Source organism: Elephas maximus, chromosome 7 (assembly GCF_024166365.1).
Source record: "Elephas maximus indicus isolate mEleMax1 chromosome 7, mEleMax1 primary haplotype, whole genome shotgun sequence".
Classification (NCBI taxonomy): Eukaryota; Metazoa; Chordata; class Mammalia; order Proboscidea; family Elephantidae; genus Elephas; species Elephas maximus.
In genome coordinates, this window is record NC_064825.1 from 117,163,544 (window position 1) to 117,189,376 (window position 25,833).

At 37.2% G+C, this 25,833-nt stretch overlaps 1 pseudogene; it reads right to left on the reverse strand.

The window, feature by feature from the left end:
* Window positions 1-4,038: 4,038 nt before the first annotated feature.
* LOC126078705 (olfactory receptor 1038-like) lies at window positions 4,039-16,964 on the reverse strand (annotated as a pseudogene).
* Window positions 16,965-25,833: the final 8,869 nt, after the last annotated feature.

The following is a 25,833-nucleotide window of genomic DNA, read 5'->3' on the forward strand; positions in this document are numbered from 1 at the left end:
ACTACTGTGCTACTGTCATGGAATGAGTTATGTCCCCCCAGAAATGTGTATCAACTTGGTTAAGCCATGATTCCCAGCATTGTATGGTTGTCCTCCATTTTGTGATTGTAATTTTATGTTTAGAGGATTAGGGTAGGATTATAACACCACCCTCACTCAGGTCAGCTCCCTGATCCAAGGTAAGGGAGCTCCCCTGGAGTGTGGCCTGCACCAACTTTTATCTCTCAAGAGATAAAAGGAAAGGGAAGCAAGCAGAGAGTTGGGGACCTTGTACCACCAAGAAAGCAGTACCAGGAGCAGAGTGTGTCCTTTGGACACAGGGTCCCTGTGCCTGAGAAGCTCCTTGACCAGGGGAAGATTGAGGACAGGGACTTTTCTCCAGAGCCTACAAAGAGAGAAAGCCTTCCCCTGGAGCTGACACCCTGAATTTGGACTTGTAACCTACTAGACTGTAGAAAATAAATTTCTCTTTGTTAAAGCCATCCACTTGTGGTATTTCTGTTATGGCAGCACTAGATGACTAAGAAAGCCACTAAGGCTCTGATTGTGAGGATTAGACCAGGTTATAAATATGAAGGGTATTGCACAGTTCTTAGCACATAGCAAGCAATCATAAATGTTGACTATTACATTTAATTATTAACATTATAATTGCATTAATGATTCCTTTGATTTGGTCTTAGAAAATGGAGTAACCTTTTTGTAAATAATTGCCAGAATGATGTACTTCATTTTAAAAATCCTCAAAATGGTACTATAAAAGCCAAAAAGTTATTTTGTAGTGATCTCTTAAAGCAATGCAATGCTTTTAAATTAATTTTTATGTGAGTTGATGAACATATTGTCAATTGATTTTTTTATTGGAGAAAGCAGTTCCCTCATACCTTCTACTCAATGTTATTAATTATATGCATCATTTTCTAAAAAAAATCATTAATTATAAATTATTAATATACTCAGATACAAACATTTAAAATAAAATTAAAACAAACATCCAGTGAATCTTTTTGTTGTTTCAAGTGCTTAGTGCAGTGCTTTAAATTAACTTTCTCAGTTAATGTTCATAATACCCAGCTGTGTTATGAACAAGTTATTATTCTCATTCTATCAAGAGAACAAAGTAGTTTATGTAATGTACTAATATTCACATAGCTAATATCTGGAAGAACCAAGATTTGAATTTAGTTTTTTTCAAACCAGAAAGTTCAATTTTTAATTACTTTCCTATACTTGCAAGTACAGTTGTAGAAGGTTGGAATTTTTCTTTTTTTTTTTAATTGAATGCCGAGTCACAGAACATATATTTCTATAAAAATTTTTTGTAAGTTTGAATGCTCAAAAAGGTATGTGAGCCTGAGTCTGGTACAGAATCTAGACTCTTCCCCCATGTAGCTTATATATTCACAAAAAATAAATAAAGGGGAAGGTCACCACACATAGGGGCAGAGAACTTCTGCCTTTATCATTCTTTTGTCTATCAGTGACGTTAATTTCAAATGTGTCTCGGAATCTCCCACTTGTTTCCACAGCCAGATTCTTAGCTGTTGCTATAACGTATAACCAAATTCCACCTTGACACTTTGATGTCACTGGGTCCCGCTGCTCAACTGTCTTTGTTTAGAACATGAGAAAAGGACCCTAAACAACTCTGAGGTACAATTTTCTTAACTATAAATTGGGTCCTTAGGAGAAATAATCTCAAATGGGTCTCAACCTGTGTGATCAGTAATCTAGTAAAATGCCAACTTCCTATGCTTAGTAACAGACCAAACTGAATGCCAAGAGGAAGGAATCAATATATATGTATAGTATATATGTTATCACCAGTAGTTTGAACCCATCCAATGGCTTTTCAGGAAAAAGACCCGGAGTCTGCTCCCATAAAAACTAAGATTACAGGCAACAAAATCCTATGGGGCAATTCTACTCTGACACAGGGTGTCTATGAGTTGGAATCGACTTGAAGGTACCTGACAACAACAGCAACACTAGTTATTCATTGTCTATAATACTGAATATACCACGGACTGCCAAAAGAACAAACAAATCTGTCTTAGAAGAAGTACAGCCAGAATGCTCCTTAGAGGCAAGGATGGTGAGACTTCGTCTTACAAACTTTGGTCATGTTGTCAGGAGGGTTCAGGCCGTGAAGAAGGACATCATGCTTGGCAGAGTGCCGGGTCAGTGGAAAAGAGGAAGACCCTTAACAAGGTGGATCGACACAGTGGTTGCAACAATGAGCTCAAGCATAGCAACGATTGTAAGGTTGGCTCAGGACCAGGCAGTGTTTCGTTCTGTTGTGCATAGGGTCGCTATGAGTTGGAACCGACTCGACGGCACCTAACAACAACAACAACAATACTCCAATATTACTTTGAGGGGATAAAAAATCTGTACAAAGAATATGGGCTTCTCTAAACTAATTCTTAAATAAGAAATATATTTGAAGGAATATGAAGGCGTTACAAACTAGTCCACAAAAAAGGTGTAAATGAAACTCTATGAGAATAGTTACATTCTAAAATATTCCCAAAAAATTATCTTAAAATAATTTTATAATTATATTAGAGCATACTTTTAAGGAATTTTAACCTCATGCATTTTTAGATTATATATTTTTTGATAAACAGGTTAAAGACCACTTAATTTATCTATCCTGTTAATCCTATTTTTCACATATTGAGTTTGAATATGTGACTATGATTTATCAGCTGTGTAATGTTAGATAACTTCTTTACTTTGTCCATATTTACTTTCACATTTATAAAATTGTAAATAATAGCTGTATATACTTCTTAGTATTAATAAGAGGATTAAATGATTTGATAAATGCTACCCACTTAGAATGGAGCCAAATAATGGCGAACATTGAATGAATGTTAGCAATTTTATTATTATTATTACAAATAGTACAAAAATTTTAGCACTTGGTGATGCTCTTTTACGCAAATATGATATTTAAGAATCTTATGTTGTATGGGGAGGAATCTGTTCTGTTTAGAACAAGGCAGTCTTTATTCAACCAGCTGATAAGGGTTGAAAACCAGCTAAGGCTAAAAAAAAATCTAATACAAAGTCTAAAACTTTTAACATCAATATCCAAAAACTATCACTTTGACTTTTATTCATATTATACTACTAAACCATTGTAGATACAAAATAATAATACTTTCATTTACAAGAAAATTTCATTGTGATATGGTTAATGAAGCAGGCAATATTGATAATAAAGTTATTTATTTAAGTCTCTCTTAGTTTTCATCCATTTTGCTAAGGTATTTACATAGATTTCTATCTGAATTTTTACACCCGGACATGAGTTGAAATCAACTGCAGACTCCACAGGAAGAGATTACATCTCACTGAACTCTCAGGCTTGTTTGATTAGAATTAGTAGGACTGCTTGATTAAATACCTGGCGTTAGAATGCCACCAGGTTGTGTCCCTCTTAGTTAAATACTGATAAATGTTTGAGAGGTCAATGAGCTCATCTATTATTACATGTAACAAACATTTACATATCTAACATTCATTTAAAGGACATTTACATAGCACTTTTTATCACAGATTTTGTTCTAAGCAATTCATAGATTAGCCTATTTAATCCTTAAAAGAAACAACTGAGTCGAGCCTTATTATTTCCAAAACTGGGTACAGAGGACAGTACAGTTTAAGTCAGTTCTCCAAGAATACGCAGCCAATAAGGAGAGGAAATGGCAGTCAAACTCGGTCAGCCTTATTCCTGAGCACAGAGGTCTTACAAAAACATGCTGCTCCCTTTGTTTTGGATACACTTGTGTGTTTTTCTTTTCATGTCTGTGTTTGTATTTGACCACAATTTCACTAGCCTGTAAAGGTGTTGGTGGCTGGAACAGGAATCTAAAGTATACTGACTATCCAAGTGTGACCCTGATAGCTACAGATAATGACGATGTCTGTTGAAATAACAGTCAAATTTTCAGTCAGTTGGGAAAGAATTATAAAAAATAAAAGCAAGAGATTCCTTTCCCTACTTTTATGTAACAAAGATTTTTATTATTATTTTCTTAATTGCAACATCTTTAAAGTTTCATAGCCTTTATCTAAGACTTACTTCAAGGCTTCTTTTACCTCCTCGTTCCTTAGACTATAGATGAGAGGTTTGACACAGGGATCACCACAGTGTAAAAGACAGAAGCCATTTTGTCTGTGTCCAGGGAGTGATTTGATTTAGGCTGTAGGTACAAAAAGACTAATGTGCCACAGAAAATAGTGACAGCCACTATATGACAGCTACAGGTGGAGATGGCCTTGCATCACCCCTGAGTGGAACAAATACTTATGATGCAGATAATGATAAAGGTGTAGAAGAGTACAATCGAAAAGTAAGGGGTCATATAAAGCCAGTGAAAGAAAAGGTCAGAATTTCCTTCATATGTGTGTCTGAACAGGACAGAGCTAAGAGAGGAACGTCATTGTAATAGAAACCTCAATTTTATTGGGGCCACTGTAAGTTAGACAGAAGGCGATAATGGCATGGAAAAGGGCAACTAGAAAGCTATATATATATAAAATGGAACAACAATTAACTGAATGCAGGCTCTTTTTGACATCAATATTGAATAATCCAGAGGACTAGAGATGGCCATGTAGCTATCAGAAGCCATAGACACTCAAAGGACTCACTCAGAGATCATGCATCAAGTAGCCCAGTTGTGTTTCACAAACATGGAAAGGAATAGTGTTGTGTTCAACAACAAAGTTCACCATCATCTTTAGGGTAATGGCAGAAGAATAAAAAAGTACTACAGATTTCCAGCCAACATGGCGTTATAGAAAGAACCACCAGGCCGTCCCTCCACAGAAAAGACTTGAAAAACTAAATGAAACAGAGACAAGCATCAATCCTGGAACCTGAAGTGTCAAATGAAGAGAATAAGAACTCAGCCAAGCACTGAATGGAATAAGAAACTGACAGAGAACCGGGAGCAAGGAGAGATACGTGCAGAGGTACCCCGTCTGCTAATGAAGCTCGGGTTCCCCAGCCTGGACTCCTGTTGGAGATCAGCGGACAGGGAGCATAGGAAAGCAACTTCACAGAGCTCTCAGCAGGAGACAGAGCACCAGGTAACTAGTGATACAGACATTTCCACCTCCCATCCTCTTCCCTGCTGTTCCTTTACACTTTCCGGCTGGCAGCAGTGGCTTGGCCAGCCAGGAAGTGCAGCACCCATGCCACTTGGATTCACCCCACCCACATCGAGATCAGCCGACAAAGAGTATGAGAAAGCAGTTTCACAATATTCCCAGCAGAAGACAGAGCACCTGGTAGCCAGCGATATATGCTTTCCTAATATCCACCCTTCCTCCTTCTGAGTTGGCCTACTCTACTTCCTGCCAGCCACAGTCTCTTTGCCAGGAAGCAACCGCTTAGGCCCTGGGCTGCTAGGATTCACGCTGCCCACACTGGCCAGTTTCCTGAGTGCCATTTGTCTGTTGCTGGAGTTGCTTTTATCCATTTCTTTTGGTTTCTTCAGTGCCTTCAAGCACCTCTCACTCGTTTCTCTCAAACACATGGCACCATGTGCCATCTTTGCTTCTTCTTGAAAGGCTGTGAAGTTCTGCTCAACTGGGAAACCACTCTCCCAGCCCCCCACCCACAACACGAAGCTGGTGGGTTCCCTGGGGCTTTGTTTTGTTTTGCTTAGTTCTTGTTTGTTTGTTTTCTTTTTCTTTTCAAGGCTTGGGAGCGTCCTCTAGCTGGGCCTCACTGCACGGCTTAGGAGCCCCTTTCCCAGTTAATGCAGCCTTGTCGGCGGGATCCCTGGGGGCATTTCTTTTTTCTTTTCTTTTTCTCTTTTTTCCTTTCTGTCTTTCTTCATTTCTCAGTTCTTCTTTCTCTATACTTACCTTCTATCCCTGTCTCCTGAATACCTGGAACTGTGTGGCATCTATCCCCCTCTAGCCTGGCTATATGGCTCAGCCTGGGAGATGCTTTCCCAATCTTCACAGCTGCAACAGTGGGACACCTGGGGGCTTTTCTTTCTTTTTTTATTCCAAATTTTTACCCAGTTATTTTTTCCCATTTTTTTTCTTTTTGTTTTTCTCCATTTCTTTGTTTCTCATCTCTCCACACCAATGGCAAGTTCCTTTAACACAGTTTTTTTTCTTTTTTTTCTGTTTTCTGGCTCATGTTTCCCCTCTCTCCTCTTCCCCATAACCATGTAGGCTTCACACATCACAATCTCCCCCCTCCTTCCTGCCTACCTGCACCATGTGCTGAATATCTCACCTGCAAGCAGCAGAGGCATGGCCTACTGGAACCTGCCCACACTGATTCCTGGCCTGACCTGTTGGCCTGAGTACTGCCGCAAACAACCCAGCCCAGTCCCTTCCCTTCAGCTGGACCTGACCTGTTGCACCATAGCTTAGCAAATGGCTCAGCTCATTGGACAAGGAGGTGAAAAGTGCTGTGACCACAGATGAGCAAACATCAAAGAACGCACAGCCCACCTGCTAAGACATAACCAAATAAACCAAAAGGCAGGGTGAAACAAACAGATCTACAATCAATAAATGAAGAAAATACTACTGAATGTCCTAAAGACAGCAGAAAATATCAAAACATTAAAAAAAAAAAAAAAAAAAAGGCAAGGATGGTTCTAGTGGGCATCCAAAATAAAACACTGGTTGACTTTCCAGGAAAAGAAAAGGCCCTAGAACTACCTGATGTGGAATTCAAATCTCTAATATTCAGAGTTATCCAAAAGTTGAAACAAAAAGCAGATAAAAATGAGGAAAAAAATAGAAAAATTCATGGAAAACACAGAGGAAAAAATGAAGAATTTGGGGAAATAATAAATCAAAATAAATTCGCAAATAGAAATCATACAAAAACAATAATTAGAAATCCAGAAGATAAAGAACAAGATTTCAGAAATGGACAGGTTCATAGAAAGGCTGAGAAGCAGGTTTGAAATGATGGAAAACAGAATCAGAAAATTGAAGGCAAACAATTGGATACAACTCGGTTTCAGGAAAAATCAGAACAAAAAATGAAGAAAAATAAGGAAACCCTGAGAATTATGTGGGATACAATCAAAAGCAAAAATTTGAGAGCAATCAGAGTTCCAGAACAGGAGGATAAACAGAAAGCACAGAGAGGATCATTGAAGAACTGCTGACAGAAAACTTCCCTAATATCATGAAAGATCAAAAGTTGACCATCTGAGAAGCTCAACAAACCCCATATGGAATAAACCTCAAAGAAAATCACCAAGGCATGTCATAATCACACTCGCTAAAACCAAAGACAAAGAAGGACTCCTGAGAACAGATCAAAAAAGTAAAAAACAAAAAGTCAGATACAGCAGAAAAGAAATAAGATTAAACTCTGCTTATTAGGCAGAAATCATGCAGGCAAGAAGGCAATGGGGTGACATATATAAAACCTTGAAGTAAAGAAAAAAAAAATTGACAACCAAGAATTATATGTCCTACAAGACATTCTTTCAAATATAGTGGTGAAATTGGGGGATTTCCAGATAAACAGAAAATGGAATATATAAAAACCAAACGAAACTTACAAGAACTGTTAAAGGGAGTCCTTTAGTCTGAGAGTGAACAGCATCAGACCACAGCCTGAATCTAGGACACAAGATTGTACCAGACAGATACCAACCTAGGAAATGAACTCTCAAGGAGTATCCAAAACCAAAAGAATTGGAACAAGGAACCAGAGAAGTTAAACTGTAAATGACCACAATGTCAGAACAATAAAAGAGAGAATGAACAGGGTAGGTACAGAACTTTCTTATGGAGAGGAAGGCAAGATGATACCAAGTAATAATAGACTGCTTCAAACCTAGGAAGATAAGGGTAGATTTCAAGGTAACCACAAAGGAAGTTAACAACTCTGTTCATCAAAATAAAGAAGAAAAACATAAAGTCTCAATAAAAACAAAGAAATCCACAAACAAAAGGAATTCAGCACAGGAGAGTAAGAGGAACAAAGAAAATGTCAGCACCAAAAAATAAAAAGCACTACAAAATGACAGCAGTAAACTCACACCTATCAATAATTACACTGAATGTAAATGGCCTAAATGTACCCTTAAAGAGACAAAGAGTGACAGAAAGGATAAAAAAGAAACAAGATCCATCAATATGCTGTCTACAAGAGGCACACCTTACAAACAAGGACATAAATTTATTAAAAATCAAAGGATGGAAAAAAAAATCAAGCAAATAACTACCAAAAAAGAGCAGGAATGGCAAAGCAAATCTTAGATAAAATAGGCTTAAAAAAAAAAAAAAAAGATAAAGAAGGACACTATATAACCATGAAAAGGAAGATTCATCATGAAGACTTAACCATAATAAACATTTATAGACCCCATGACAGGGCTCCAAAATACATAAAACAAACTCTAACAGCACTAAAAAGAGAAATTGACAGTTCCACGATAATAGTAGGAGACTTCAACACAACACTCTAGGTAAAGGACCAAACATTTAGAAAGAAACTCAACAAAGGTACAGAAGAGCTAAGGAGCACAATCAGCCAACTTGACCTCATAGACATATGTGGAACACCCCACCCAACAGAAGCAAAGTACACATTCTTTTCCACAGTACATGGAATGTTCTTCATAATAGACCTCATCTTAGGCCACAGAGCAACCCTCGACAAAATCCAAAATACTGAGATAATACAAAGTACCTTCTCTGACCAAAAAGCCATCAAAGTAGAAATTAACAACAGGAAGACCCAAGGGAAAAAAAATCAACTACTTGGAAACTGAATAATGCCTTGCTTGAAAGCTACTGGGTAATAGAAGAAATCAGAGATGGAATCAAATTATTCCTAGGATCAAACAAGAATGAAAACACATCATAATAAAACCTTTGGGTCATAGCAAAGGCTGTGTTCAGAGGTCAGTTTATAGAAATACATGCACACATCAAGGAACAAAATCAAAACATTAACTACGAAACTTGAACAAATGGAAAGATAACAGCAAAGGAACCCCACAGCCACCAAAAGAAGGAAATAATAAAGATCCGAGCAGAAATAAATGAAATAGAGAATAAAAAAATAATAGAAGGAATCAATAAAGCCAAAAGTTGGTTCTCTGAGCGGTTCAACCAAATCAACAAACCACTGGCCAAGCTGACAAAAGAAAAGTAGGAAAGGATGTAAATAACATAAATAAGAAATGAAATGGGGGACGTTAAAACAGACAGAATTGGAATAAAAAGGATCCTAACAGAGTATTATGAAAAACTATACTTCAACAAATTTGAAAACCTAGAGAAAATAGACAAATTTCTAGAAACCCACTACCTAACCAAACTAATACAAAATGAAGTTGAAAATCTGAACAGAACCATAACAGATAAGAGACTTAAAAAGGTAAAAAAAAAAACAACAACAAAAAAACTCCCACCAAAAAAGTCCTGGCCCAGATGTATTCACTGGAGAATTTTAGCAAACATTCAGAGAAAAGCTTAAACCAATACTACTCAAACTATTTCAGAACATAGAAAAGGAAGAGATACTTCCAAATTTATTCTATAAGCCAGCATAACCCTGATACCAAAACCAGGCAAAGACGCCACAAAAAAAAAAAAAAAAAAAATTACAGAATATAGATGGAAAAATTCTCAACAAAATTCTAGGCAATAGAATTCAGCATCATATCAAAAAAATAATATACCACCACCAAGTAGAATTCATACCAGGTATGCAAAGATGGTTCAACATTAGAAAATCATTCAACATAATCTACCACATAAATAAAAGGAAAGAAAAGAATCACATGATCATCTCAATTGACTCAGAAAATGCACTGGACAAAGTTCAACATCCATTCCTGAAAAAAAACTCTCAATACAGTAGGTATAGAAGGGACCTTTCTCAACTTAGTAAAGGGCATCTATGCAAGACCAAGGGTCAACATCATTTTTGATGGTGAGAGGTTGAAAACATTCGCCCTGAGAACAGGAACCAGACAGGAGGCCCTTTATCACCACTCCTATTTAACATTCTGCTGGAAGTTCTAGCTATAGCAGTAAGGCAAGAAATAGAAACAAAGGGCATCCAAATTGGTAATGAAGAAGTTAAGCTGTCCCTATATGCGGATGATATGGTACTGTACATAGAAAACCCAAAAGACTCCATGGGAAAACTACTGGAACTAATACAAAGATTCAGCAGACTAGCAGGATACAAGATAAACATACAAAAATCAGTTGGATTCCTATACACTAATAAAGAGAACGATGAAAAGGAAATCACAAAAACAATATCATTTATAATAGCCCCTAAAAAAAATAAAATACTTAGCAATAAGTCTAACCAGTAATGTAAAGGACCTATACAAAGAATAGTACAAAACACTACTGCAAGAAACCAAAAGAGATCTACATAAATGGAAAAACATACCATGCTCATGGATAAGTAGACTCAACATTCCGAAAATGACAATTCTACACAACTCAGTTTACAAATACAACACAATCCTGATCCAAATACCAACAACATTCTTTAGAGAGACGGAAAAACTTATCACTAACTTTATATGGAAAGGAAACAAGCCCCAGGTAGAAAAGCCTATTGAAGAAGAAGAAAAAAGTAGGAGGACTCCCATTACTGATCCTCAGAACCTACTATACAGCTATGGTATTCAAAACAACCTGGTACTGGTATGACTACAGATACACTGACCAGTGGAACAGAATTGAGAACCCAGATCTATGGTCACCTGCTCTTCGACAAGGGCCCAAAGTCCATCAAACTGGGAAAAGACAGCCTTTTTAACAAATGGTATTAGCAAAACTGAATGTCCATCTGCAAAAAAATGAAACAAGACTTAATCTCACACCATACGTCTTGGATTGGATTATGTCCCCCCAAAATGTGTATATTAAATTGGTTAGGCCATGACTCCCAGTATTCTGTGGTTGTCTTCTATTTTGTGATTGTAATTTTATGTTAAAGAGGAGGAAGCAGAGTTGCTATCTTAGTGGGCCTGGAAGGTGGAGCTGAAGCCCAGGGCCAAGGGGCCTCCACTTAGAATCTAGACAGTGTGGCCAATACCTGGAATCTGGAGGGCAGGGTTATCCTGTAAATTGTTTCAGAGAACAGAGAATTATTTTGAAAGCTTTGAGGGCTAACATAATATGTCCTGCTGATTTGCTTGGTGCCTGCTATGCCTTTTCCTCCCAGTTTCTTCCATTTATAATGGAAATGTCTAGCTTGTGCCTGTTCTGCCATTGTTCCTGGAAGCAGATAACTTGTATTCTAGATTTCACAGATGAAGAGGAATTTTTGAATTTTGGACTTGGAGTTTAGGCTTTTGCTATGATCTGATGGGGTGGATATGTTTTGCATGTTGCAAGGATGTCATTTTTGGGGGATCAAAGGTGGAGTGTCATGGATTAAGTCATGTTCCCCCAAAAATGTGTGTATTAACGTGGTTAGGCCATGATTCCTGGTATTCTGTGATTGTCTTGCATTTTGTGATTGTAATTTTATAAGGTGGGATTGTAACACTGCCCTTACCCAAGTCACCTCCCTGATCCAAGGTAAAGGGAGTTTCCCTGGGGTGTGGCCTGCACCACCTTTTATCTTAAAAGAGATAAAAGAAAGGGAAGCAAGGAGAGAGTTGGGGACCTCATACCACCAAGAAAATAGGATGAGGAGCAGAGCACGCCCTTTGGACATGGGGTCCCTGCCCCTGAGAAGTTCCTTGACCAGGGGAAGATTGAGGACAAGGATCTTCCTCCAGAGCCAACAGAGAGAGAAAGCCTTCCCCTGAAGCCGACACCCTGAATTTGGACTTGTAGCCTACTAGACTGTGAGAAAATAATTTTCTCTTTGTTAAAGCCATCCACTTGTGGTATTTCTGTACGGCAGCACAAGATCACTAAGAAGCCATACGAAAAAAACTAATTCAAAATGGATCAAAGACCTAAATATAAAGCCAAAAACTATGAAGTTCATAGAAGAAAAAATAGGATCAATGCTAGAGGCCCTAATACATGGCATTAACAGGATACAAACCACAACCAACAACACACAAACTCCAGAAGATAAGCTTTTAGATACCTGGCATCTTCTAAAAACTAAACACTTACACTCATCAAAAGACTTCACCAAACGAGTAAAAAGGAAACTTACAGACTGGGAAAAATTTTTTGACTATTACAAATCAGACAAAGGTCTAATCTGTAAAATCTACAAAAAATTCAACACCTGTGGGAAAAAAGGCAAATAATTCAATTAAAAAATGGGGAAAGGAAATGAACAGAGAATTCACTAAAGAAAACATTCAAGTGGCCAACAGACACGTGAAGAATTGTTTGGGATCACTAGCCATTAGAGAAATGCAAATCAAAACCACAATGAGATACCATCTCACCCAGGTATTACTGGCAGGAATCAAAAAAAACCAGGAAATAACAAATGTTAGAGAGGCTTCATGGAGATCGGATCTCTCATGCACTGCTGGTGGGAATGCAAAATGATAAAAACAGTTTGGAAAATGACATGTGCTTCCTTAGAAAGCTAGAAATAGACATACCACATGAACCAGCAAGCCCACTCCTAGGAATATGTTGTTGTTATTGTTGTTAGGTGCCATCGAGTCAGTTCCAACTCATAGCGACCCTAGCACAACAGAACAAAACACTGCCCGGTCCTGCGCCATCCTTACAATCGTTGTTATGCTTGAGCTCATTGTTGAAGCCACTGTGTCAATCCACCTCGTTGAAGGTCTTCCTCTTTTCCGCTGACCCTGTACTCTGCCAAGCATGATGTCCTTCTCCAGGAACTGATCCCTTCTAACAACATGTCCAAAGTATGTAAGACAGAGCCTTTCCATCCTTGCTTCCAAGGACCACTCTGCTCGCACTTCTTCCAAGATGGATATGTCCATTCTTTTGGCAGTCCATGGTATATTCAATATTCTTCGCCAACACCACGATTCAAAGGCATCAATTCTTCTTCCTTCTTCTTTATTCATTGTCCAGCTTTCCCATGCTTATGATGCGAATGAAAATACCATGGCTTGGGTCAGGCGCACCTTAGTCTTCAAGGTGACATATTTGCTCTTCAACACTTTGAAGAGGTCCTTTGCAGCAGATTTACCCAATGCAATGCATCTTTTAATTTCTCGACTGCTGCTTCCATGGCTGTTGATTGTGGTTCCAAATAAAATGAAATCCTTGACAACTTCAATCTTCTCTCCGTTTATCATGATGTTGCTCATTGGTCCAGTTGTGAGGATTTTTGTTTTCTTTATGTTGAGGTGCAATCCATATGAAGGATGTGGTCTTTGATCTTCATTAGTAAGTGCTTCAAGTCCTCTTCACTTTCAGCAAGCAAGGTTGTGTCAGCTGCATAACACAGGTTGTTAATGAGTACTCCTCCAATCCTGATGCCCCATTCTTCTTCATATAGTCCAGCTTCTCTTATTATTTGCTCAGCATACAGATTGAATAGGTATGGTGAAAGAATACAACCCTGACGCACACCTTTCCTGACTTTAAACCAATCAGTATCCCCTTGTTCTGTCCAAAGAACTGCCACTTGACCTATGTAAATGTTCCTCATGAGCACAAATAAGTGTTCTGGAATTCCCATTCTTCGCAATGTTATCCATAATTTGTTATGATCCACACAGTCGAACGCCTTTGCATAGTCAGTAAAACACAGGTAAACATCCTTCTGGTATTCTCTGCTTTTGGCCTGGATCCATCTGACATCAGCAATGATATCCCTGGTTCCACATCCTCTTCTAAAAGTGGCCTGAATTTCTGGCAGTTCCCAGTTGATATACTGCTCCAGCCATTTTTGAATGATCTTCAGCAAAATTTTGCTTGGGTGTGATATTCATGATATTGTTCTATAATTTCCACATTCGGTTGGATCACCTTTCTTGGGAATAGGCATAAATATGAATCTCTTCTAGTCAGTTGGCCAGTAAGCTGTCTTCCCTATTTCTTGGCATAGACGAGTGAGCACCTCCAGCTCTGCATCTGTTTGTTGAAACATCTCAATTGATATTCCATCAATTCCTGGAGCCTTGTTTTTAGCCAATGCCTTCAGAGCAGCTTGGACTTCTTCCTTCAGTACCATTGGTTCCTGATCATATGCCACCTCTTGAAATGGTTGAACATCGACTAATTCTTTTTGGTATACTGACTCTGTGTATTCCTTCCATCTCCTTTTGATGCTTCCTACATCGTTTAATATTTTCCCCACAGAATCCTTCACTACTGCAAACGAAGGCTTGAATTTTTTCTTCAGTTCTTTCAGCTTGAGAAACACCGAACGTGTTCTTCCCTTCTGGTTTTCCATCTCCAGCTCTTTGCACATGTCATTATAATATTTAACTTTATCTTCTCGAGAGGCCCTTTGAAATCTTCTGTTCAGTTCTTTTACTTCATCAATTCTTCCTTTTGCTTTAGCTGCTCGAAGTTCAGGAGCAATTTTCAGAGTCTCCTCTGACATCCATGTTGGTCTTTTCTTTCTTTCCTGCCTTTTCAATGACCTCTTGCTTTCTTCAAGTATGATGCCCTTGATGTCATTCCACAACTTATCTGGTCTTTGTTCACTACTGTTCAATGTGTCAAATCTATTCTTGAGATGGTCTCTAAATTCAGGTGGGATATACTCAAGGTCATATTTTGACCGTCGTGGATTTGGTCTGATTTTCTTCAGTTTCAGCTTGAACTTGCATATGAGCAATTGATGGTCTGTTCCAGAGTCGGCCCCTGGCCTTGTTCTGACTGATAATATTGAGATTTTCCATCATCTCTTTCCACAGATGTAGTCAATTTGATTTCTGTGTGTTCCGTCTGGCGAGGTCAGTGTGTATATTCACTATTTATGTTGGTGAAAGAAGGTATTTGCAATGAAGAAGTCGTTGGTCTTGCAAAATTTTGTCATTTGATCTCTTGCATTGTTTCTATCACCAAGGCCATATTTTCCAACTACTGATCTTTCTTCTTTGTTCCCAACTTTCGCATTCCAATCACCAGTAATTATCAATGCATCTTGACTGCATGTTCAATCAATTTCACACCGTAGCAGCTGATAAAAGTCTTCTATTTCTTCAACTTTGGCCTTAGTGGTTGGTGCACAAATTTGAATAATAGTCATATTAACTGGCCTTCCTTGTAGGCGTTATGGATATTATCCTATCACTGACACCGTTGTACTTCAGGATGGATCTTGAAATGTTCTTTGTAATGATGAATGCAACTCCATTCCCCTTCAAATTGTCATTCCCAGCATAGTAGACTATATGATTGTTCAATTCAAAACGGCCAATAACAGTCCATTTCAGCTCACTAATGCCTATGATATCGATGTTTATGCCTTCCATTTCATTTTTGTCGATTTTCAATTTTCCTAGATTCATACTTCATATGTTCCAGGTTCCTATTATTAATGGATGTTTGCAGCTGTTTCTTCACAATATGAGTCATGCCACATCAGTAAGTGAAGGTCTTGAAAGCTTTACTCTATCCATGTCATTAAGGTTGACTCTACTTTGAGGAGAAATATGAGTCAGCACACAAATAGACATACGCACATCCATGTTTATTGCAGCATTGGTCACAGGACCAAAAAGATGGAAACAACCTAGATGCCCATCAACAGAGAAAAGGAAAAATAAACTGTGGTATATACCCACAATGGAGTATTACACATAGATAAAGAACAACAATGAATCTGTGAAGCGTCTCATAACATGAATGAATCTGGAGGGCATTATGCTGAGTGAAATAAATCAGTCATAAAAGGACAAATATTGTGTGAGACCATTATGGTAAAAACACATGAAAAGGTTTACATACAAAAAGCAACAATCTTTGATGGTCGAGGGAGGGGAGGGGAAAAGTAGGGATGGAAATACACTAAATAGACAATAGATAAGTGGTAAATTGGTAAGGGGTAAGGCACTACACAATACTGGGAAAGCCAGCACACCTTTTACAAGGCAAGGTCATGGAAGCTCCATAGACACAGTCAAGCTCCCTGAGGGACTGAATTATTGGGCTGAGGGCTATAGGGACCATGGTCTTGGGGAATATCTAGCTCAATTAGCATAACATAGTTTATAAAGGAAATGTTTTACATTCTACTTCTGTGAGTGAGGACTGGGGTCTAAAAGCCTGTGAGCGGCCATCTAGGGTACTCCACCGTTCTTACCCCCTCAGGGGCAAGGAAGAAGAAAACTAAAGATGGGAAAGATTAGTCCAAAGGACTAATGGACCGCACCTACCATGACCTCCACCTGATGGTGCTTAGCTATCACCTCTGACTACTCTGACATGGATTACAATAGAGGGTCCTGGATAGAGCTGGAGAAAAAGGTAGAACAAAATTCTAACTCAGACTGAAAGACCAGACTTGCTGGTCTGACAGATACTGTGAAACCCTGTGAATAAGGCCCCCGGACACATTTTCAGCTCAGTAATGAAGCCACTCCTGAGGTTCATCCTTCAGTCAGATTGGGCAAGCCTATAAAACAACATGAGAGTAAAGGGGCAGACCAGCCCAGCGGCAAAGACTAAAAGATAGGAGAGGACAAGAAAGCTGGCAATTGGGAACCCAAGGTTGAGTACAGACAGTGTTGACATGTTGTGGGGTTGTTACCCAATGTCATAAAACAATATGTGTACTAACTGTTTAATGAGAAAATAGTTTGCTCTGTAAACCAACATCTAAAGTATAATTAAAAACAAACAAAAAGAAAAAGGTCCTCAAAGGCCAGGTGGCTGAGGAAATAGTACATAGGTGTGTGGAGTCCAGTGTCAATCCTGATTAAGGTAATCAATCCAATGTTCCCCAGAATTGTGACCGGATAGATGACTAGAAGTATTACAAAATATCCGGCCTGGAGCTCTGGTTGGTCTGTAATGCGTTTAAGAATGAATTCAGTGACATAAGTGTTATTAACAGTAGCCATTTATTCCAGTGGATGTTACTGCAGCTGAAGAATAAAAATGGCCACTCTCAGGGCACCTGACAGTGTTGACAGAAGATGATCACTGATGTCTTGTTAGCCTTAAATTACATCATCTGATGGGCAAAAAGTGCACCTTGGCTTTTACCTGCCATTCTTGCCTCAGGGAAGGGTGTCTTACTTTAAGAATAGTCTTCTTAAAAGTTATTTTTCTACCTAATTTAAAAAAGTGTGTAATGATTTTGCTTATATCAAATTAAATCTTATCTAAATTAAAACACTTGAGACAACCACACCTAATATTTCGGTATTTTTGCTGCCACTATCTTTTCTTTGCACATATAAGCACAATGAGAGTCCCTTGGTAATACAGACGGTTAATGTGCTCAGCTGACAAGCATAAGGTTGGAGGCTTGAGTCCACCCAGAGCTGCCTCAGAAGAAAGCCTAAGTGACCTACAGCTCAAAAATTATCCATTGAAGACCCTCTGAAGATCTGCTCTGAAATACACGGGGTTACTATGATTCACAATCTACTGGATGGCAACTGGCTTTTTCACTCACATAAGGTATTTAAAAATACTCAGTTTTTTATCATAAAGTCTTTTCTTTCAATCTCAACCATGATGTTATCATTTGAACACTAATTGAGGGTAATTATAAGGCTTCCATATAATGTAGTAATAAAATAGACCATCTTCTCTGAAAGATGGTGGCAGGGCAAGAGATTTATTTATAATTTATCTCTCTTTTTTTTTTTTGCTTAAAAATGGAAGCACATAAGTTTTTCTTTCATGGCTCTTATACAACTTCAGGATTTATTGTGGTTCCAAGGTGCCTGTCAAATCAAAATCAAAGGAAACCATACAGGAGATAATTGTATCAATGAGAACCTTAACTATGGTGGACATTCACTACTAAGTCCTGGTGGTGCAGTGGTTAAGAGGTCAGCTGGTAAACCAAAAAGTTGGCAGTTCAAATACTCGAGCCACTCCTTGGAAACCCTATCGGGCAGTGCTACTCTATCCTACAGGGTCACTATGACTCAGGATCCACTTGACAACAAGTTTGGTTTCGTGGCACAAGCAGTTTGCAATCAGTTACTAATCTAATCCTTGGAGATTCAAGCCCACCCAATAATACCATGGAAAAAAGGCCTAACGATCAGCTTCTATAAAGATTACAGCCAAGAAAACCTTATGGAGCAGTTCTACTCTCTAACATACAGCATCATCATGAGTCAGAATCTACTTAAGGGAACCAGGTTTTGTTTGATTTAATAGATAAATGGAGAAAGACAGACAGACAGACAGATAAAAACAGCATAAAGATGCGTATTGAAGACACTGGAGAGGATAAAATCAAAAAAGTATAAAAAGGTAAGGGCAGAAGAGCTTTGGTGAGAACCTGAAAAACAAATCATCTAAAGCACAGATAATAGAAACAGAACTTCTAAGTTAGGGAATCAATGAAATAGTAAATAAACTCAGAGACTGGTTTGCTCTGGAAACCAAAGGTATATTCAACAGAGCCTAATGCTATTGAGCTGTCAAAGGAGAAAACGCAAACAGAAAAATGAAAAAAACAAAAAACCTTCATTGCATTTGAGAATAGAGAGGTTCATAGAAACCTGGTGAGGAAATTTCAGTGGAATGATGGAAAAGGAAGGTAAATTACACTAGGTTGAGTTATAAGTGTAATTGACAAAATGGAGATAGATGTTCCAAGATATTTAATTGAGAAGTGGTAAAGGGAAGACAAAAGATAAAAGAGTAACTTAGATAAAGGTTCTGAGTAGATGGCAATCAAAGGTTAAGGGTGGGGGGATTATATTTGATTTTATTATATTTTACCTGTCTTACAGGTCTATAAGTTGGACGTCGAAGTAACCTGGGACAATATGGTAATAAAGACAAGTCAAAGTAACTTATCCTCTACTCTGGATGGGAGGGATTTCAATTCTGCCAGCTTTAAAAATTCAGAACCCAGTTTATGTTTGTGGAAATAGTCAGTTGAATTTTGTTTTTTAAAACTCATTCCAAATGCTGTATACTTTATATCATTTAGATGCTTAAAGATAGAGGGTAAAATAATGTGTCTTAGTCATCTGGAAAGTGGTTTACTAACATGTACTTTGTATCTTAAAAGATATAAAGACAAGAAATTAAAAATCTTATTTTTTCTTTAATATTAGTATTGTAAGTCTACCTGAGAAAAAAAAGAAATGGAATTAAGCAAAAAAAAAAAAAAAGTTTAAAAGTTATACCAAATTCAATACCTAAAGATAAATGGTATTGATATTTTGGTTTTGAATTGTCATATTACATTTTCCACACTTAATTCTGATAATTCATAATTTACTTGTGAATTGATGTATTCAATCCATAATATTTTGAGATAAACTTAAGGCACAAGATAACATTTTATCATGTTGTGAAAACCAATTATATTATTAATGCTGCAAAGTTTTTATTATTTTTAAAGAAAATACAACAGAGAATTCACAATTTTATTGCCTGTAAATTTTAATTGGAACACTCTTTCTTCTTTTGTAATTCCCTGGTGGGCTGCAATTTCTGCCTGAACCAAATCCCTTCACACTGGCAGCAGAAGTAATATCCAAACATAACAGGATTCTCCTCCACCTGAGTTTAACAAAACATCCTGGAGAGCCAAGGCCATCTTCTCATATTGATCTTCATCTTCTCTAAATTGATCATTTCCTACAGAATCAATATTATTAAGACCATGTGGTCTGGAGAGATTTCCTGCAGAAGAGTTGTGTATCTATTTCATGACCAAAGGCAATTATTGAGCAGTGACTGAATTCATCCCCTTGGGACTCACAGACAATTCAGAGCTTCAAATCATTCACTTTGGTGCCTTCCTAGTGATCTCCTTAGTTACTAGTCATGTTACTCCAAGTACCGTAACCAACTATCCAGGCCTCTTTACCACTGTCTATGAATCAGTATGTCTCCATGCCTCAGACCACAAGCTCTCCAGCTGAAGTGGGCGCCTAAACTTCTACCCACTGGGACTATTACATCTAAGCAGAGATGGGATGAGATACCAGTTTATTTCTGAGTTCTTACATAATCTAACATCCATTTGTGGATTAGGCCCAAATATTAACCACATCAATTGGTTGTAGGGAATCCCTAACCCATGCAATGGACTGACAGAAAGAACTATGTGCACAAATAACACTTGAGAGATAGATGATATAAACATCTGGACTGCCTGTCCATACAATATTTTCATATAATCCTGGAAATAGACTTTGTGGTTTTGACAGAGGGAAAGAAGTTTCAAATATCTTCCCAAAACAATTAATGAACAGATTTTCAGGCTCCAGAGTCTTTCAAGCTTCCTTGAAATTCTCTCACATTTCTGTGTAAAGACTACAATTAGTGTAATCATTACAGATTAATTAGAAATAAAAAAATGCAAAGATATATAGTGACTTCTATAAAATTTCTGTTCAAGACATCTTCGTTGTGGTTGTTAAATCCATGATATCAAAAAAGAAAAACCAAACACGTTGCCATCCATTCCAACCTTATAGTGACCCTTGTAGGACAGAGAAGAACTGCCCCATATGGTTTTTAAAGGAGTAATTTTACAGAAGCAGACTGACACATCTTTCTCTCATGGAGCTGCTGCTGGGTTTGAACAGTGGACCTTAAGGTTTACAGTTGAGCACTTAATCACTGTGCCACCCAGAAGGGTATTATTAAGAACCAGAAGAATAATGTTTCTTTTACAAAATATTAACACTGAATACGAATAATTTTGTGTGTGTGTTTGTGTAAAAAGAAGTGGTTGATTATGATTTTTCTATCTATTCATTTTTTATTGATTATTCTCTACACAAATGTATGTGTGAAATGGGATCAATGGAGTTTGTTAGAAGGTTTGATTTGTATACTTTTAAATGTTTTCCAGCAGAGTTCAGGAAATATAATGAGTTCTTTTTAACTTATTATTCTTTGCAACCAGAACTTTCAAGCAGAATTCTCCGAGACTGAACTAAATATACCAGTGGCAAATAAGAAAATCATGCCGATTGTTAATTGCAACAGACTCAGTTTCTCATCTCCTGTTGAATCTTTGACACAATCCAAGTCATTACTTAGTGATGGGTTAACATACTTTATCTAATGCATACCATGACCATTTATTGAAATTCATAAATTTCATAAGACCAATATTAAAGTATAAAAAAGTAAGTCAATTACAATTAAACAACTTCCATGTAGTTTTCCAAAATCTTAGAATAATATTTGTTAAGTAATTATTCTTTATTAGACAGGCTCAGCAAGGTGATCTGTGATTTCAAGTAGCTGCTCCCCGCCTGTGCCACAAATTGGATCCCAAAAGATCAACCATAACATAATCTGTTACGCTTGTGAGACATCATTACATTGTTCTTCATAAATTTTAAAGAATGATGTAATATAAGGAAAGGAAAAGGCTCTAGAGGGCTTAAAAACCTTACAAAATGTACTGACAATACTCAAGTAATGGTATTGTTGGCATTCCCTGAATTGGCTTCAAGATCTATTGAATTGTTTTTGGTTTTGCTGTAAATTATTCAAAAACAACAAAGCAGTAGAAAAGAAAATATTAAACATAATTGAGGCAGTAAAAAGGGTTTGGAGTAACAAACTTTGGATTTGCTTTTTCAATTATTCTACAAGCACATTTGGAATGTCTACTAATTGCTGAGTCCTGCTGGTGTTGGAGATAAAAGTGGGGAAAATATAGAACCTTCTTAAATTACCAAGAATTTGAAATTTAGAGTAGGCTACAGACAAAATCACAGGTGGGTAAATAGTTCAGAGCAACACTTGAGGGATAATAAAAGGCCTATAGAAGGTAATGAAATTTCAAATGGGATTGGAAGAAGTTGAGAGAAAGTAGCCAACCAGAGGGGTGAAGGTAAAGACAGGAGTATTGTGACAAAACTATGTGCAAAATATGTGGCCACATCTGAGAAACTGAGGCAACATGGCTGAGGCATGGAGATTACATAAGGGATGTTACAAGAAATGAGATTAGCCTGCAAAGCAGGGGTTGTTTATAGGAAGTTAATTTAGCCACCTTAAAAACTTTGAACTTTATCCTAAGGTCAGCTGAAGAATAAGCTAGATTCGCAAGTAGGAAGAAACCTCTGGCCGCTGCCATGTGTACAGAGAGGGTTGTAAAACTGGAAGGCAGGATAAAAGTTTGAGAACAGTATTTAGGCTTTTCCTCAAGGAAAGGTGTGAATGAAGTCTAAATAAAGAATACTTAATATAGAGAAAATTAGAAATGTATGCATTTGAAAAAAATGGATTATATAGAAGTGTTCAATAACTAAATAATTTTTGGTGGGGGAAAGATGGTAGATGCAAGATTTTCTTGGTTTCTAACCAAGAAAAATGGCTGGAAGATGGCACCATTCACTGAGGTAGAAAATATATGCTCCAAGGCATATCAGTGGGGTGGGGTGGTTTTTGAATCTATGATTTTTCTTTTGAACATGTTAAATTTAGGTACCTCTGAAATAGCTAACTAATGTTATCTGGAAAGCTGTTGAATATATGTACCCAGAGCTTAGAGAAAAATCTGGCCTAGATATTTAGATTTGTGCATCATCAGTACACACATGACAACTGTCCTCATATCTTTAACGAGAGCTCTCAACGAGAAAGCTCAAAAATGAAATGAGTTCACTTAGGATAGAACTCTAAAGTAAGAGTGTCATTAAAGTAGAGAAAAAGGAAAATAGTCATCAGGGGAGAGTAAAAGTAGAAAAAAGATGGAAAAACCAAGAGATTCTGGTGACGTGGAATTTAAAAACTTTTTTTTTTTTTTAGGAGAAGGAAAAGTCAGTGGTGTCCAATCTACAGAGAAGTCAAACATAAAGTCTTCATTGGCTTGGAAATAAGGAGAGTGTTGGTGTTCCTGATGAAAGTAATTTCAATGTGATGCTGAGAAAAGACATGGCAATAATACAATAGGTTGAGATATAAATGTGAGAGCGGAGGTATGTGTTGATGGCTTTTCTAGGGAGTTTGTTGATGAAGGAGTAAAGAAGAGCAGAGGTAGAGGGGTAACAAGTAAAGGTAGAGGAATAGAAATGAAAAATCACTGGTGAGGTTTTACATATATGGTGTTATAGATCAAAGTGAAAGATTGAGTAGATTAGCAGAGTGAGAAGATATGAAATGCAAAAGATTATGTGACTGAAATATATGTTTAGTATTAGAGGTGTGCCTGACCCCAAGCCATGGTATTTTCAATTGTTTCATATTTATGTGAAGCTGGAGAATAAATAGGAAAGAATGAAGAAAAAGTGATGTGTTTGAACTCTGGTGTTGATGAAGAATATTGAATATACCATTGACTTCCAGAAGAATGAACAAATCTGTCTTGGAAGAAGTACAGACAAAATGCTCCATAGAAGCCAGGATTTGGACCAGCACCTGAAGAAGGACAGCATGCTTGCTAAAGAAGAGGGTCAGCAAAAAAGAGGAAGACCCTCAAACCTCAACCAGATGGACTGACACAGTGGCTTCAACAATGGGTCCAAACATAGCAAAGATTGGGAGGATGGCACAGGACCAAGCAGTGTTTCGTTCTGTTGCACACAGGATCAATATGAGTCAGAACCAACTCGAAGGCACCTAAGGACTACATTAGAAATTGAGCACCCCCCTACTAGGCACCTCCAAAAAAAAAAAAAAAAAAACAGTGAAATGATAAATGTGGAAGCAGTTAGATTTGTGCAACTCTTCAAAAGAAGTTGAATTTTATTTTTTATTTCATTTCTTTAAATTCTTCTCTTATGTTGGAATTGTTGGCATTTACCCAGAGTAAGGGAGGTGATTTAGAAAAGTATGAAGAAATTCAAGGGGTTTGAAATAATAGCTACGAACAGACTAAGAGATAAAACGTTGAATTCGGTACAAACCAATCTCATGGACAAAAGTAAGTTACTACTTTTGAATATGATAAGTTTGTAATTGCTCACTTTTACTGGTTGGTGTTCTTGGTAGTCCATATACAATTGGGAAGCTCAAGGACATTGGTGTTGGGGTTAGCGTTATCAAAATTTCAAGACTTCAAGAAACAATGTATTAAATGTGTGATCTGTGTGGGCACTGGTGCGAACTTTATGGAGAAAGGACAGAATGACCTTGGTACCAAAATCTTCAATAAATGAGGAGTGATCTAAAAATACATAACGAACAACAAAAAAGATGGGAATCAGCTTCAAGCATCAGGAGAGTTTACTTGAGTACCAGATATAACAATAAACTAAAAACAATGCCCTGAGCATGAATCATGCCTTATCTCACTTCCAAAATTTGAAATACCTGGAGAGTTACAAACTGAGTAGAATGCAGAGAGGTGGCCTGGGAAGAAGTAGGTCTTCAAGGGGGAGCCAAGATTTACCTTAAGCAAGGTAGGATAAAATGATTGAATATGTTGGAGAGTTTGCTAATAACAGAGCAAGAGATGCACGCATTTCAAAACAACACAGGGATGTAAGTACTAGAGAGAATAAGAGCCAAGAGGGGCAGGGATTCAAGACTAAAAGTTAGTGAAGCAATCAATGGAAGAACCCTTTTCAAAATATTGCAAAACAAATAAACTCCTACATATACAACTGTGATGGGATTGTGTACATGCTTCTGCACAGTAAGTCTCAATGTAAATAATATTAATACTATTAAGAGCTAAATTTTACTAAGCACATAGCATGAATTAGGCGCTGTTCTAAGTATTTGACATGGACATGGATCACCTTTCCAAAGCTGCTTTGTTTCTGTTCAGTGGGGAAGTTCTTTCCTCTCTGAAAGGAGATTATTGGAATAAACTATAGGGTCACTATGAGTCGGAATCGACTCAACGGCAGTGGGTTTTTTTATAAGTTGAGTTTAGGGATTCAAGGCTGGGAGTTATTCTTTTTCAACCCATGCTGGTCCAGAAACATAAAGAAAACTAAAATCTCTACATCAGTTTGTATATCTCAAAAAAAAAAAAAAAAAAAAACAAGATAGCTATATTATCAATCTATAGGCTTGATATAAAGATAATGTAAGAAAAAATAGAAGGGCAAATCACTTTGTGCTCATGTAAAGTTCATTAAAAAAAGATCTCATTTTAATTAGCTAGAAACCAGCTTGCATTTCTACAAACTCAACCAGGATGTTTTTCTTTTCCTGCTTTGCATTCGGAAGTTGGAAGATACATGATAAATGTGTGTTTCTGCTTCTCTTGATGCATCTCTAACCTTGTTATGCATATTTCAAAAAGAGAGAGACTTTTCATACTTCTATGGCATTTTTCTCCTCTAATTCCAAATACTACGCAATTAAAGAAAAAACTAGAAATTACATGTAAAAGAAAAACATAAAAATGAGCCTGAATTTATGGTCCAGAGATCAACAGTATTCAAAATTTTACATATAACTGTTTATATTAAATTTTCTAGAACCAATTTTTGAGATTTATTTCCTTTTACTTATTTTTTCAAAGAATATAGCATACACTTACTCAAGGTTTTCCAATAACTTTAATAAATATTTTGACATGTGTGTTCAAAAATCTGTCCACAGTTAGTCTTATTAAAAATAGCTATGACATAGGTTTTTCAATTATATAAAATTTTACATCAATTACTTTCTACCTTTACAACTCCTTTCATAATTTCATGTTTTTGAATTTCTGTCTAAAACAGATGCCTTCATCCTAAATGCAGAGCTAGCATGAAGATTCTCCTGCTGGGTCAGAGCCAACTCCTAACATCTGCTTGATCTTTGCCAACAGACTCAAGATACTCAGAACTGTGATTTGGAGGGGTTTATTGTAATATTTCC